Raw genomic sequence first — 13,909 nt, 5'->3', positions numbered from 1 at the left:
TTCCTTTTACTAATACCTTTCGATGGGAGCATTACTGATTTAAATAAAAGTCGAAAGCAAATTTCATTACAGTTTATCCAATTAGTCTTTTTACTCTTCTCCGTAACAAAGGAAAAGTCAGGACATTTTCAATTTAAATTCAGCTTCAGCTTCTATTTTTTATTTTTATTTTTTAAATTGTTCGGTAAGTTTGGTAAGGCCAAAGGTAATTGTACGTTCGAATGGAAACACGAGTTATTAAAAGTGTCTTCACGTATTTTTTTCCATTGAAGATGTTCACACGTTACAAATAGAAAAGTCAAAGTATATATCAGCTACGGAAATTAATAACGGTAGATGATAAATGAATTTTAAAAGGCAATAAATCATACACAAGTATAAATGAAACAATTATACAGTTTCTTGTCTCTTAAAAATCATTCAATTTTTAATTCTCGTGTTCTTCCCGTCGCTTAACAATTGTAAATAAATAAATAATTGTAAGTCTTGTCATGGTTCTTAATTTTAATTTTATTTTACTTTCACTTTTTTTTAATTAAACCACTTCAAGATTTAAGTAATTGCTTACAGTAATTTGAATCTTAAACCGTGACTAGGTTTAAGATTTATACTGGAAACACAGCTTAAGGAATATTTATTATTTTTATGAAGTTTAAAACTTAAAATTCTTAGAATTTTTTTTATTAGAATAAATGCGGTTTATAAAACAAAATAAAAAATTGATCACTAGCATTTTAGCAAAGGTGTCATTAAAATTTCGGACATTGTTTGTAGTACAAATGCTAATAAATTTAGAAATTTATTAACTTTTCTACAATTATAGAAACGTAAATTACTTCGTTACTTAGCATTTGTGAATTCGTTTGACATTTTAAACTAAAATGTAATAAATAAATTATTAGATCCGATTGCTAGAATTGTGACGTCACCGAGGCTATTTCCGTTGATTTTCCGTTTTCCTTCCGCCTTCTGGAATGGTCGGATGGAAGAATGTTTTTGGCATGGTGCCAATTTTTCGATAATGATTGACATAATCTAAGTGACAAGTGCCGCCATCTGTCTATGATAAATATCATCACATATGTTACCTTTGAAAAAGACGTTAGCTTTCGATCATCTATACTTTCGATATTGTTAGTGGATGTGATTGATCTGCCTTTTTTTATAATACAATATCAGAAATGGAGTTAGTTTTGTTTGAACTATTATAAAACACTCCATACAGATTATTAAGGCTTTCAATAAAATTAGGTTTTAATCCGCGTATCATGATGGCAGATGATTTTTCCAAGGCTAGGAAAGAAAGTGCGCATTGAGCCACCACTTTAATAAAGCAGTTTATTTAATTTATTTTTGCTTATTTAATTTTAAAAACAGCATAAAAATAAATGAATATAAAAAATTGCAAAAAGAATCTATAGTTTTTTGCAATGTAAAACTTTTATAGGAAGTGTAATTAACGCTTAAAATCTTACTATATTTAAAAAGTTTTCTGCTGAATTATGTCGTATTTTATTACTTTATTGTTATTGAAATCTTTGGAAAAAAATAGCTTTGTATATAGAATCTGAATATGCAAATATCAGTTCTTTAGTTTAGGCTAAATAGAATAAAGGAGAATTTAAATTATTAGACTTTTCAATTGAAAAGTAGTCATACTTTCTCCCGCTAATAGTACGCATGTATTTACGAGTATTAAGATTTTTTTTTTGTAAAAAAATAATGAACTATTGTGAATTTTAGCAGATTAACAGAGAATTAGAGACTGAATTACTTTTAGTTATGTGGCATGACAAGGTCTTGGAAAGGCAGGGGCAGAGGAGGCACGTGCCCAGGGCACCAAAATTCCAAAATTGTCAATGGGCGAATTAATAAATTCATAAAAACTGTCGCACACGAGTATTAAATATTATATTATGAAATATAATATGCATTTTATTAATAAAAAGTGTTTTTTTATGATTTTAAAATTTGTAACAGACTAATAAAAGGCTTATCCAAATGGCGCCATATTTAAGTTTGCCCCTGGTGCCAATTGCTGTACCCACGGCCCTACTGTATGATTATATTTTATTTCGTTTTAATTTGTGTTAGCTGTGTAATTTTAATCCGAAAAACATTTCTAATTAAAAATTTTATTGCAGAAGTAATTTAAAGTTTAAAAGCACAAAAGGCATTAAAGTGGCATTATCATATGTGCACTCGTGTCATTCGAGATTAAATTTCGTCTAATACCATAGTACAGTACATTCATAAACATTCCTTTTTAACAGCATCGCAAAAATTATATTAATATATAATATTTTTTTTCGAATATAAAGTTTTTGTATGTAAGTGCCAACATACATCCATATATTATATCGGCATTTGAAGTCATCCCGTTAAATGAAGATTGTCGGTCTTGTTGGCCAAAAGTTGACCAAATGTTTGATGTTTTTGGCCAACTCAAGTGTTCGAGAGAATGTCTTGAACTTTAATTATTCCCTAATTAACAGGAAATGGATCGATCTTCATTCGTTTGTTAATATATTTGAAACAATATATTTGTCTGTTGTATAATTTAATATACTTGTATCTAATATTATAAAATATGTTAATACGTTTAATAAGCTGTCATTCTCAATAGTCTCTGGATTTTAAAAAAGTCAACTATAGGAATATACAAGTTTATTTTTACACAAAATATTTTTTTTCTAATTGAAAAGATTTTAATTAAGATAAGACTTTACATGAATATTAGATAAAATTCTTTTATTTATCTAATATTTTTTTTGTAAAACGTACAATTTTATACTTAATTAACTTTTAAATGAATACAAAATACGATGAAACAATTAAAATTTCTTCTGTTAAATATAACTTGAAAAGAATCTCATCTATTGTTTTCCTTCAACAGTGATTTTATAAAGTGCTTGATCAATATATTGCCTGAACTTTCTGCGATTTCTCTTTTATTTATGTTGTTGTTCTTTCCTGTAATCATGATTGGTATTGAATAACTGCTAACTGCTATTGAATAACTGTAATTGAATATAACATAATATTGTTGATGCAGTATGATATAAGAATAAAGGATTTTTTTTTTGTATCATGAAATATCACAGTTGTTATTAAACATCACCAAGGGCTAGCAACATTTAATCCTTTTATGATTCTAATTATTTTCTGGTATTGCTGATTTGTCGAGAAAGAATTCGCACGTATATTAAAAAGCGAAAACATTATAAATTTTTATTTTTATTATGTCTGAGGAACTTAACATTTCAATAGACTTGAATTAAAACATTATTTTATAGTTAATTTAATATTAAGTTTGCAATGATTGAGAAATGCCCATCTTGTCGCTTCTGAAAAGAATTACAGCAAAATTTACTGTAATTAAATTATTGTGCTGCAATTTGAAAAAAAATTGTAAACCTATAAATTCCCACTGTCGTGTGTCTGTCTGCCTTTCCTTAATCTCGAGAACGGTGTTAGATAAATGAAATTCAAGACAGTTTAGAAACAGAAGTCCCCGATTAACTATATAAGAACTTTTGATACAAACCGAAAGTCACGTTATTTCAATTCAAAACTTTCCCTGAAAGCAGTTAATAGATGACCGGCACGACTCTATTGTCAAAGGAGAAGTATGATGTATAGGGGCAAGCCACTATTTGAGGTGGAGAGCATATATTTTTAAATTAAATAAATTTAAAATATGATTACAAATTGCAATCCGGCATTGTGACGATTTCACAATAAATAATTACTCGTTAATATTTTATTTATCTTATATATTCGAAAAATGTAAAATACTGTGGTTCTAAAACTATTTAATATATATGCAGGACCGTTCATAAAAATTATGCCCCACTGGCTTATTTTGTTTCCGTAATAGAGATTTTATGGGCTCTCGACAAAATCCCAAATACCGAATCACGTATCTTTAACACATAGAAATTTAATAATGAAATTTATTATTAAACTTATTTCGAAATGATTATTATGCGATATTTTTATCATAATAATTGTCTAATTCCATCAAGATAATTGAAACACAAAAGGATTTCAAGTGAATCCAATACGGATTTACTTGCTTTTCGTGGATAGTTCGGCTTCGTTTTAACTATTTTCTTGCGAAAACATTTGAAAATAACGAAATGTAGCGCATTATAATCTTTAAATTTCATTAAATTTTGGGCTAAGCCGTTACATGACTTCAAATGTACAAGAATAATTGCTGAGACTTGTTAAGTTTTCATTACTCGCGATTTAAAACTAATGACTTGAACTTTTAGTTTCATTTAAGCAATTAAAAAAAGAATTTATTATATATATTGACATAAATAGAGTCAAGATGCAAGTGCAATATTTAAAAACAAATTATTGTATCGGGGATCAAAACATAAATCAAGGAAAGAGTGATGATACATTTTGAAAATTTTCTCTTTGTATAGAGAATGAAAATATAATTTATATATATATATATATTCTTTATATAAACTATAATTATAATATTTTGATTAAATATAATAGACATACGTTTGCCTCTAACTAAAAAAGGAATTACACATTCCTTTTAAGACTCTAACATAAATAAATTTCTCACTTGTTAATAGCGACTAATATTTTTTGCAAAACTTTATAATGGATTTATTATCTCTTAATTAATATTTATTTTCCTTTTTATTACGTAAGTAAAGAAATTATTAATTTATTGAACAGATCTTTCGATAATATTTCATATTTTTTATGTCGATTCTTATCAGTTTTTATCTTATACTTAAGTTATTTTGTACCGAACAACTTAAAATAATGTTTAATTACGTTACTTTGAAACTTATTATAATAAAGAAAGCATTAGTGTTGTTATAAATTCCTATAAGTTTAAAGAGGAGAAGTAACTTATGTTGAAAAATTGATTTCTCTATTTGATTTCTAACTAGGAATAGAATGGCAAGAGCTTTGTCATCAATAAAACTTGGAAATTCGAAAAAAAAGGTATATTAAATATCTTCAGCTGACTGAAGATATGAAATTTGTGATTGAAGTTACTTTGTAATACTGTCTCACTGTTCACAAAGAATATTATTTTTTATTTTATTTTCTTTAATTAATGGAACGAATTAACAGAACAATACTCGACAAATACAATTTTTATATCGCGTAAATTTAACCATATTTAATTCCATTAAATGGAGAGAAAGTATTTTTTTGATTCATAAAAACATAAACTTTTAAATATTGTTAGTTGCTTGAGGAAATATCAGACAAAACTTATCAATCAATTTTGGCATGGCTTAGGGACGACTTATAGATTCTCCATTAGGAGCAACGGCTCTCCGGGGAATAAACTGTCTTATAAATGAATTCTTTTGACATGAATTGGTTATAAAATAGTAAATATGAAAAAAAGTACATTGCTCTAGGATACTAGATGTAACCTTTAGAAGCTTAAACATAAAATTTATTAGTTGTGTTATTTTTAATTAATAAACCGAATTCAAAATTTAATCGATCTTAATTAAAATTTTAAATCGTTACCGGTTATTTTATGTTCTTTGCCGGAGGAAGAATTCTTTTGATTTTTTTTTTCATTCTTTTTTATTTATAGCCCTTTTGCTTTATAAATTCCCACAATTTCATTCATTCTTCTTTTTTCTCCTCCTGTTTTGTGATTTCATTCAGTTCTTCACATCCATTTTTTCTTTCCTAATCTCATCATGAATCGCCCATTTCCGTGCTTTATTTTGTTAAGTTTAATTTTCTCTATTGCGTTAGCATTTCGGATTGCATTAGACTTATCTCCAATAACTACTTAGTTTACGATATACCATAATATTCTGATATTATAGTTGTTTCAGTGAAAGCTAACATACTGTAGATGCATCAATTATAACGGGTTAAAACTTATACTTCAGATTTCATAGGAAATATAATGAATCAAATACAAATTCTTCTCTTCAAAAATTTTACTTTATTAGGGAATTATTGTTTTGATATTTTGTCGCGTACTTTGGTCTCATTTTTTTCTTTTTAATTTTTTTTCTATAAGAGATACATAATGTTAAAACATACATTTATGAGTTTAAAGTATTATAATCCTAAAATTATTTATGTTAAAATACGGGAAAGCAATATTTATATGCAAACTAGAATAAATCTGAAAGAAAACGAGCAGTTATTTATTGTGACATCGTCACAATGCCTGGCTGCAATTTTTAATTATATTTTTAAATTTATTTAATTTAAAATATATGCTCTCCACCTCAAATTAGTAATGGCTTGCCCCTGTACATCATACTTTTCCTATTAGCAATAGAGTCGTGCCAGTCATCTAACTCCTTTCGGGGGAAAATTTTTGAATTGAAATGACGTGGCTTCCGGTTTGCATCGGACGTTCGTATATACTTAATGGAGCCTCCTGCCCCTAATCTTTTCATATCTGGTCTCGTCTTTTATCTCTTTAACTCCGTTCTAGAAATTAAGGAAAGACGGAGTCCAATTACCGTATTTTTCTTTTCATGTGCTAAAAGATATTCATATGATAACAATAAATACTTTCCATAATGGCTCACTTCAAAATTTTAAGAACATCCTTTTGATTTAAAAAGTTTTATTTGTTCTTTTGTGTATAGCAATGCGACACCTGAGCGATACCTCCCAGGATGGCTTTCTACTGAAAACTGATTCCTATTTAAGTGTTACAACCGTCAAGAAAATTCGGAAAACGACTATTACTGGTGATCGGTCGTGAGTTCGATCCTGTTAGCGAGGCTCGAACCCACGACGGATCACCAGTATTAGATGGCTTTATGCACTCGGCTACTGGTCTTATTTTAATTACAACTGAAACGTAATTCACTATTAAAATCGAAAACAACCACTAGCCTTATAGAAAAATATCAAAGAAGAAGAATAAACGTAATTAATAATTACGTTTATTCTTCTTCTTTGATATTTTTGATTTGAATTGAAAATTCTTAAATCTTTATTTTGTATGGTAAAGAAATAATACAAGAAGTTTGTAAATTGAAAGAACCGATTGTTAAGATTACGAAATGAAATGAACCATAAAGAAATAAATGCATTTTAGTTAAATAAAGATCGTTTCAAACTATAAATTCTAGATTTAAACTTTCCATATCTATGAATTTATTGAATAGTTTATGCTAAGCTTTAACGAATCGAATTCACAAAGTTTCTATTTGTATTCTCCTCAAAAAAAAAAAAAAAAAAAAAAAAAAAAAATTGTTGAAATCGTTTCTTTAAAGAAAACATCGTAAAATCAACTTTATCATTATCTTTCATGAATTCGTGGCATTTGGAGAATTTGTTGATCATTTTTCTCGTAGCATCATTAAACAATCTCAAGTTATTGAAAAACCCTTCATTGAGCCTGACTAAGAAATATTCCGTTCTTTATCTTTTAATGTTGAAATTACAGAAAAGCAAGAGGATACAAATATTCCATACTTAGCAGGATCTGTGGATTTTTGTTTCGTTTTTTCGTATTTTTTTTTTCTGTGTAAATTTTAAAGAAACAATATAATTCCTTTTGTAAAACTGAATTGTTTTTCAAATTAAGAAATTCTTTTATTGCTTCAACTGCAGGACATTTTTTATATTTTTTCTTCTAAAGAAATATTTTGTAATAATACAGATATCATTGCTGTGCTCTGACAGTGACATAATTTTTTTAAATGTTAACTTTACAATGAAAGCATTTAAAGATTCTAATTGACTAACAGTTGATGACACACATCTCATCTCTGATGAGAATCCATTGGGGTAGAAATATGCCATTTTACATGATAATCGAACTGTATCTAACAAGTTTATTTGTGGAAAAAAAAATCATTTTTTTTAGTTGGGTCATTATTAAAGTAAAGCAGAGATATTAAGAAAGAGAGAGGAAATTTTTTCAATTGAAAAATATAAGCGTATGAATTTGAAAATTATCAACTATTTTAGATTCGTGTTAAGTGGTTATTCATTTATATTTACATTGTTTCTGTAATTTATTTGTGCTGTTTACATTAAAATATTTTTGTAGTCATCACTAGTCTTTATGGCTTTTTCTGTTGAATCATTATTAAATATACTTTACATTATTTAACAATTGTGTCGACTTGGTTATATTACCGAGATATTTAATTTTTAATTTTAAAATAGAATTTGTTTTTGTCTTTAAATTTTATTATTTATTACATTTAGAATTCATTATTTTCTTTTTTAAAAAAAATAAAAGAATGCTCATGATTCAGAATGAATTTTTCGTAGACTATTTCTATAAAGTTTATGATTTTAAAAATTGCATGAGGAAATTTAGCTATAAAAAAATTACAATAACTTTATAATGGCCAAATTATTCCTGCGAATTATAGAAGTAACTTTCACGAAAAAATCCAGAAAGTTTTTTTTTCATTAATTAATTTTTAATTTACGTATGAAGGTTTAATTTAAAAGGGATGTTTTACTTGGATCTTTATTTAATTTTTCTTCTTGAATTTTAAAAATATTGTTGCAGATGCTCTTATTTTAATAAATACAGATGTATTTGATATAAATCTCAGTACATAAAATAAAATAAATTATTTTAAATATAGCGATAATCAATAGAAAATTTCATTTGTAATTTACTATTGTCAGAATCGATTATAAGTCAAAAAAAGGTAGATTTGATGGCAGGTTTGAACACTGTTCTAGCATTTGGCGCCATCTCTTGCCGAACATTGTAATTAATATTATGACTTTTAATCTGTATATTTAAAATTAATCGATTTTTAATATTTGAATGCCGTTTTAATAATTAAAATTCGAAAGAAGAAAACTAATTTAGTTACTGTTATTATTGCACTTTAAAAAACGTGAAAAACTGAATAATATTATCAATACTTGCTATCAGTGCAAGTAATATTGTTCAGTTTGCAGTATTCACGTTTTTTTTTGGCTCAATAAATATTGTAGTTGATTCATCAAATTAGTTGACGTGTTTGATTTAATTTTTAATCTTAATTATTGAAAAATCATGCAAATTACTTCAACATTATCAATTTTCTATATGTAAGTTTGAAATAATGCATGAATAAAATAATACAATTTATCAGTCGAATGATCGTAGTTTGACATTATAAAAAATAAATATTATATCATTAAATATATTCTCTAAAAATTAATATGGGCTTGAATGAATATTAAATGAAACATTATATCTTAATTTATTGCAATTACAAATGTAAAAGTAGATATATATTTGAAGTTTTTATTCAAATTATGTGTGCAGCCACAGCTTTAATACAACTTACGTTTCGAAAAAGATACAGTATAACTTTTTTGACAGTTTATTGGGGTATACTGTATGTTTAGTACCGTATTTCCCTTTTGGTTGTGGGGAATACAGTGAATATACTACACAGTGCTTGTAATAAATTGTTTGAAGACATTCATTGATACTTGCTATGGAAACAAGATTACAATGCTAAATGACCGAAACAGATATTATACCAAATGCATAAAAATGCGTTAGCCTATCTGTTCAACATATGATCAATGTCTTTTTCAAACGCAAGTAGGAATTTTTTGTTAGTATATTTACATAAGTATTTGATTATTTTAAGAACAACTTAGAAAAATACGGATAATTATAGCTACTGTATAATTTTCTTACTTGTTTTAGCACACTTAATCTCTAGTCAATCAATCATTTCGACTACTGTGCTAGACGTATAACTTGGAAAAGTGAACTTGTAAGATCGTGCGAAATATTAAACATGCATCCGTCTGCCAAAGTGAAGGTCACATTACAAGTTTGTTACTTTATTTTATTTTAAATTTATAAAACACTTAATCTTTTATTATTTTTAAATTTTGAAGCAGAATCTTCGATGAAATCTCCTATTGTTTTTTAAACAATTTTTTTAATCGTAAAATTATTAAATTAAATTGTAATTTATTCGTGCGTTGGAAAGTTTTAACGGATAAGCATTAATAATTTTTCGAAAAGCCAACTTGTAAGGTCAAGATATCAGTGCATTAATATCGATATTAAATATTGTAAATAGTTTCAAGGACTAATTGTGTCTGCTTAATATTAACTGGAAATTGATGCAAGACTTTTCACACTTGCTTGAAAAACAGAATTTCACCGATTAGTTCAGATATATCGTTTAAAAGTGTTTATATTATATTATATATAAGTTTTAATGATATATTTTTAAATCGATTTAGTATTATAAATTCTGTATTTAACTAAAACTGATTTTACTAGGCAGTTATTGTATAATCATTGATATGATGTTATAAATTAATTTTCAATTTAAATTTTTAATTTTAGAAGTTTAATTCTAATTTTTTTTTATTTTGGTAATTAATATTAATTTTTTTATTTATTATAAAAGATTGTATTCTATTTATTTTAAAAATATAATTAATAATAATTGAAAATTCTAAAAACAATTTACTCTTACTTTTTTAATAGGGAGATACATCTTAACAAAGGAATCATTTTTTTTAAACAATTTCACTAAAAAATGAAGTATATTAAAACCTTAAGATGCAATAGTTATATTCTATATATAATATAATATAACTCTGTTATATTATGTTAAAATATGTCCTTCTTTATATATATAATTCATACGTTTATATTAATATTAATTACGATATTAAGAACGATAAAACAGATTCTATAACTTTATTTCATAATTTCTCGGTTTAAAATTCATTATATAACATCTTCAAAATGTTCTCAAGATATAAATCACATTCATTTCTACACCACAGAACAATTTTCCTTCTTAGAAACTCTTCAGCTAAAGTGACAAAAGCTAGATTGTGATGAGTTCCAGATACCGTAAACGATATGTTTTATATATTAATAATAAAATTAACGAAAAATTCACTCCGATACGTTCATATAAATGATATAAAATAAAATAAAATAAAATATATTATTTTAGAATGTTATAAATTTGATTAATTAAATGAGTAAAATAACTCAAACACACGAAATGGAAGTTTCGAATGCGTCGAAACCGTTTGAAGACATCGTTAATTTCGACAGAATGATTACTTCAAAAATTCCATCGAAGTGTGAAATATAGTCAATGGCATGCCTGCGGTTCCAAACTTGTCTCGGAACACTCGGTCTGTGTCCTTTTACGTCATGATTTACCGCTGGGTGGTGCGGTTAGATTAAATATCTCACTGATAGTGAATAGTGTGATAATTCTTCTCTCACTTCACGTACCATTGCCAATGTCTTTGCTACCGGTTGAAAATAAAAAATGATCCAATTTCTTCAATAAGTGTTTTAAACCACTTCGTTCTTTGGAAATTTCTGTATTCTTTAGAATTTATCGCTTAAAAATAATTTTATTATTAAATTATTTATAATTTAATAGATTTTTTCAAGATTTAAATTAATCGGTTTTTAACGAAAAGTTAAAAAAAGAATGATTTTTTTCGCTGTTGTTTTAGAAAGTGTATATATATTTAAACCACGTATAAGTTTCTCGTACATTTTCAATTAGATAAGTTGTTTGGATGAATATACACTAATTACTAGTAATCAATTTTATTTTAGTTAATTTGGATGATTAACTAAATTAAAAGACTGTTATATTTAAACAGCATTAAATGATTTACTAAAGCTTCGTTATAATTAAAGTACTGATTACTGATATTGGTGTTGTATTGAATATTTTTTTTTTAATGCAATATCGTGTTGATCTGTTATTGCTAGTAAAATAATAATCGATTTTTCTAACCTCTTATTTCTCTTAATTTCGACTTGTTTCATCCCCTAGGCCTGCAAATTCATGCAAAATTTAGACTCTTACTCCGAAAAGCCGAATGATTTACTTTTTTCAAATAAATAAAATAAATAATTCGCGAAAATGCTGCTGAAAAAATGTGACTGTGCACGAATCAAAACGTCTCTAGTTCATTTGAAGAATTGATATGAAATTTAAATCTTTTAAAATAAGTTAATGTAAGTTTATAAAAGGAAAGTGTTTTGAGAATGAATGTATATCGTAATGGCAAATCAAAGCCAAAATTAAAGCCTACACCGATATTACTGTAAAAAGGAAAATATTTTACCGTCAGTAGCTATCAGAAAATCACAAATTATTATTATCGAAGTTAAAATATTAAAAACGTAAAGTTTTCGAACTAAATTGAAACCCCTAATTATTTAATTCGCTCCTAAAATTTTTGAGTGAATAATTTGTTATCATTAGAATAAATCAGTTAAGCATCATTTGAAACTTTTTCTTACATCACCAATGTGCCAGATGGTCTGGTTGCAACCACTTCTTAAAAACCGTCTTTTATAATTATAATTCGAAACGTGTAATAATTCTGTGAATTTTAAAAAAATAAACAAATGTCTCCTGCTATTTCCTTGAACAAATTGTCCTTTGGTTCGATTAATATTAATTAATTAAGAAAAGTATATTTTTAAAATTTAATATGGATACAACCCTATTTAAATTCGCAATATTTCATTAAATTATATGATAAAATAATAATTATAACAATTATTATTATTATAGACTATTATTATTATTCAAGCTAATAGAGGAAGGAATTTAAAATTTATATATTAAACATATATAAAAATTTTATATATAATATATATATATATGACAGTCACTGTAAAAATTAAATAATATATTTAATACACATACACAATATTGTGTATGTGTATATGTCATATATATTTTTCTTGGATGTGTCATGATAACTAGAAAATGTGATTAGCTCCATTAAATTATTTTTAATTGTAAATTCGTGTAAATGTTCTTTATACTTTTAATTATTTATTTTAGAAGTAAAACTTTTCGCAAATTCTCTGAACTGTGACTGCCAAAGCAATGTTTTTCTTTCGTTAACAGGCCTTTTTCTATTGTAAAACCATAATGGTTTCTCTTAGCTTTCTGCAATATTTTGAAAAATATTGCAGAAAGTTTAACATTTTATATTATTTCTTTTTATTTAAATTCTTATCGAAAAATTTAGCATTTTTTTTTTCTTTAACTTATTGCTTGTTATTCGTTATATCTTCAATAAAACAAATTGATATCCAAATTGTCTTCGGTTTATTATTCGATTTTTTATGTCCTGGTAAGAATTTGTAATAAAATTCTTCGTAAATCGGTTATAGTGGTTAAATCGTAAGATTTTATTATAATATATGTAATATTTCATAAAAACTTTGTGAGGAATTTACATAATAGCGAAAGGTTTATGTTTATTTGTTTCTTAAATTAAAATATTCTATAATTACGGCAATAACATTTTCTTATTTGAATCCTAAAAAATAATGCATAAATTATATTATCTGTAAAAAATTAGTTTCGCGAAGTTATAACCATTAATACACGTGATACAATTGTGTTTTGGTATCTCGATAATCATAGAAATATTTAAGAAATGACTAGTTGCGTGTCTACGATCATGAGCGTCCGCAGAGGGGGTCAAACGAAGGCACTTGCTCTGGGATCGAATAAAAAATTCCACAATTATAATCGTAAAAGTGATCTTATATCCTCGACTATGGGGGCTTCGATGTAATATCGTAATCTACTTGTGAAAAAACACCAAAAATTAAATAATTAAATAAAACTTTTTTGATGTAATTATTTATCTTCAAGCTCCCCTCTGGAAAATTTTCTGCTGATACCCCATGATATCTATATTTCTTGCGATTTATAAATAGTACAAATTTCTTGTGAGACTTAAATAGATCATTAAAATAATTATAATAAATTATTTGATGAAATAATCAATTTCTCTATTTTTCTTCGTATTAAAGAACCAATTTCTAGTAATTTAATCATGTGATTATTGCAACAGAAGTTACAGATAAGTAGCAAAATTCGAAAACTATCCAATAATTCTCATTTTGAAAAGATCCGGG

At 26.1% G+C, this 13,909-nt stretch overlaps 1 protein-coding gene across 4 annotated transcripts in view; it reads left to right on the top strand.

The window, feature by feature from the left end:
• Mp (Multiplexin) overlaps positions 1-13,909 on the top strand; it is a 169,777-nt gene that overhangs the window by 47,152 nt on the left and 108,716 nt on the right. The window contains exon 1 of one of the 4 annotated variants that reach the window (XM_067280385.1): positions 9,764-9,779. The exons of the other annotated variants lie outside the window; for them this stretch is intronic. The gene's annotated coding sequence lies outside the window, so the exon portion shown is untranslated. Of the gene's footprint in view, positions 1-9,763; positions 9,780-13,909 lie in introns of those variants that run through there. 4 annotated transcript variants of the gene reach the window in all.

The sequence above is a fragment of the Centruroides vittatus genome, unplaced genomic scaffold, assembly GCF_030686945.1.
Source record: "Centruroides vittatus isolate TY-2023 unplaced genomic scaffold, ASM3068694v2 contig_1012, whole genome shotgun sequence".
Lineage (NCBI taxonomy): Eukaryota > Metazoa > Arthropoda > Arachnida > Scorpiones > Buthidae > Centruroides > Centruroides vittatus.
This window is presented reverse-complemented; position numbering and strand designations above follow the sequence as displayed.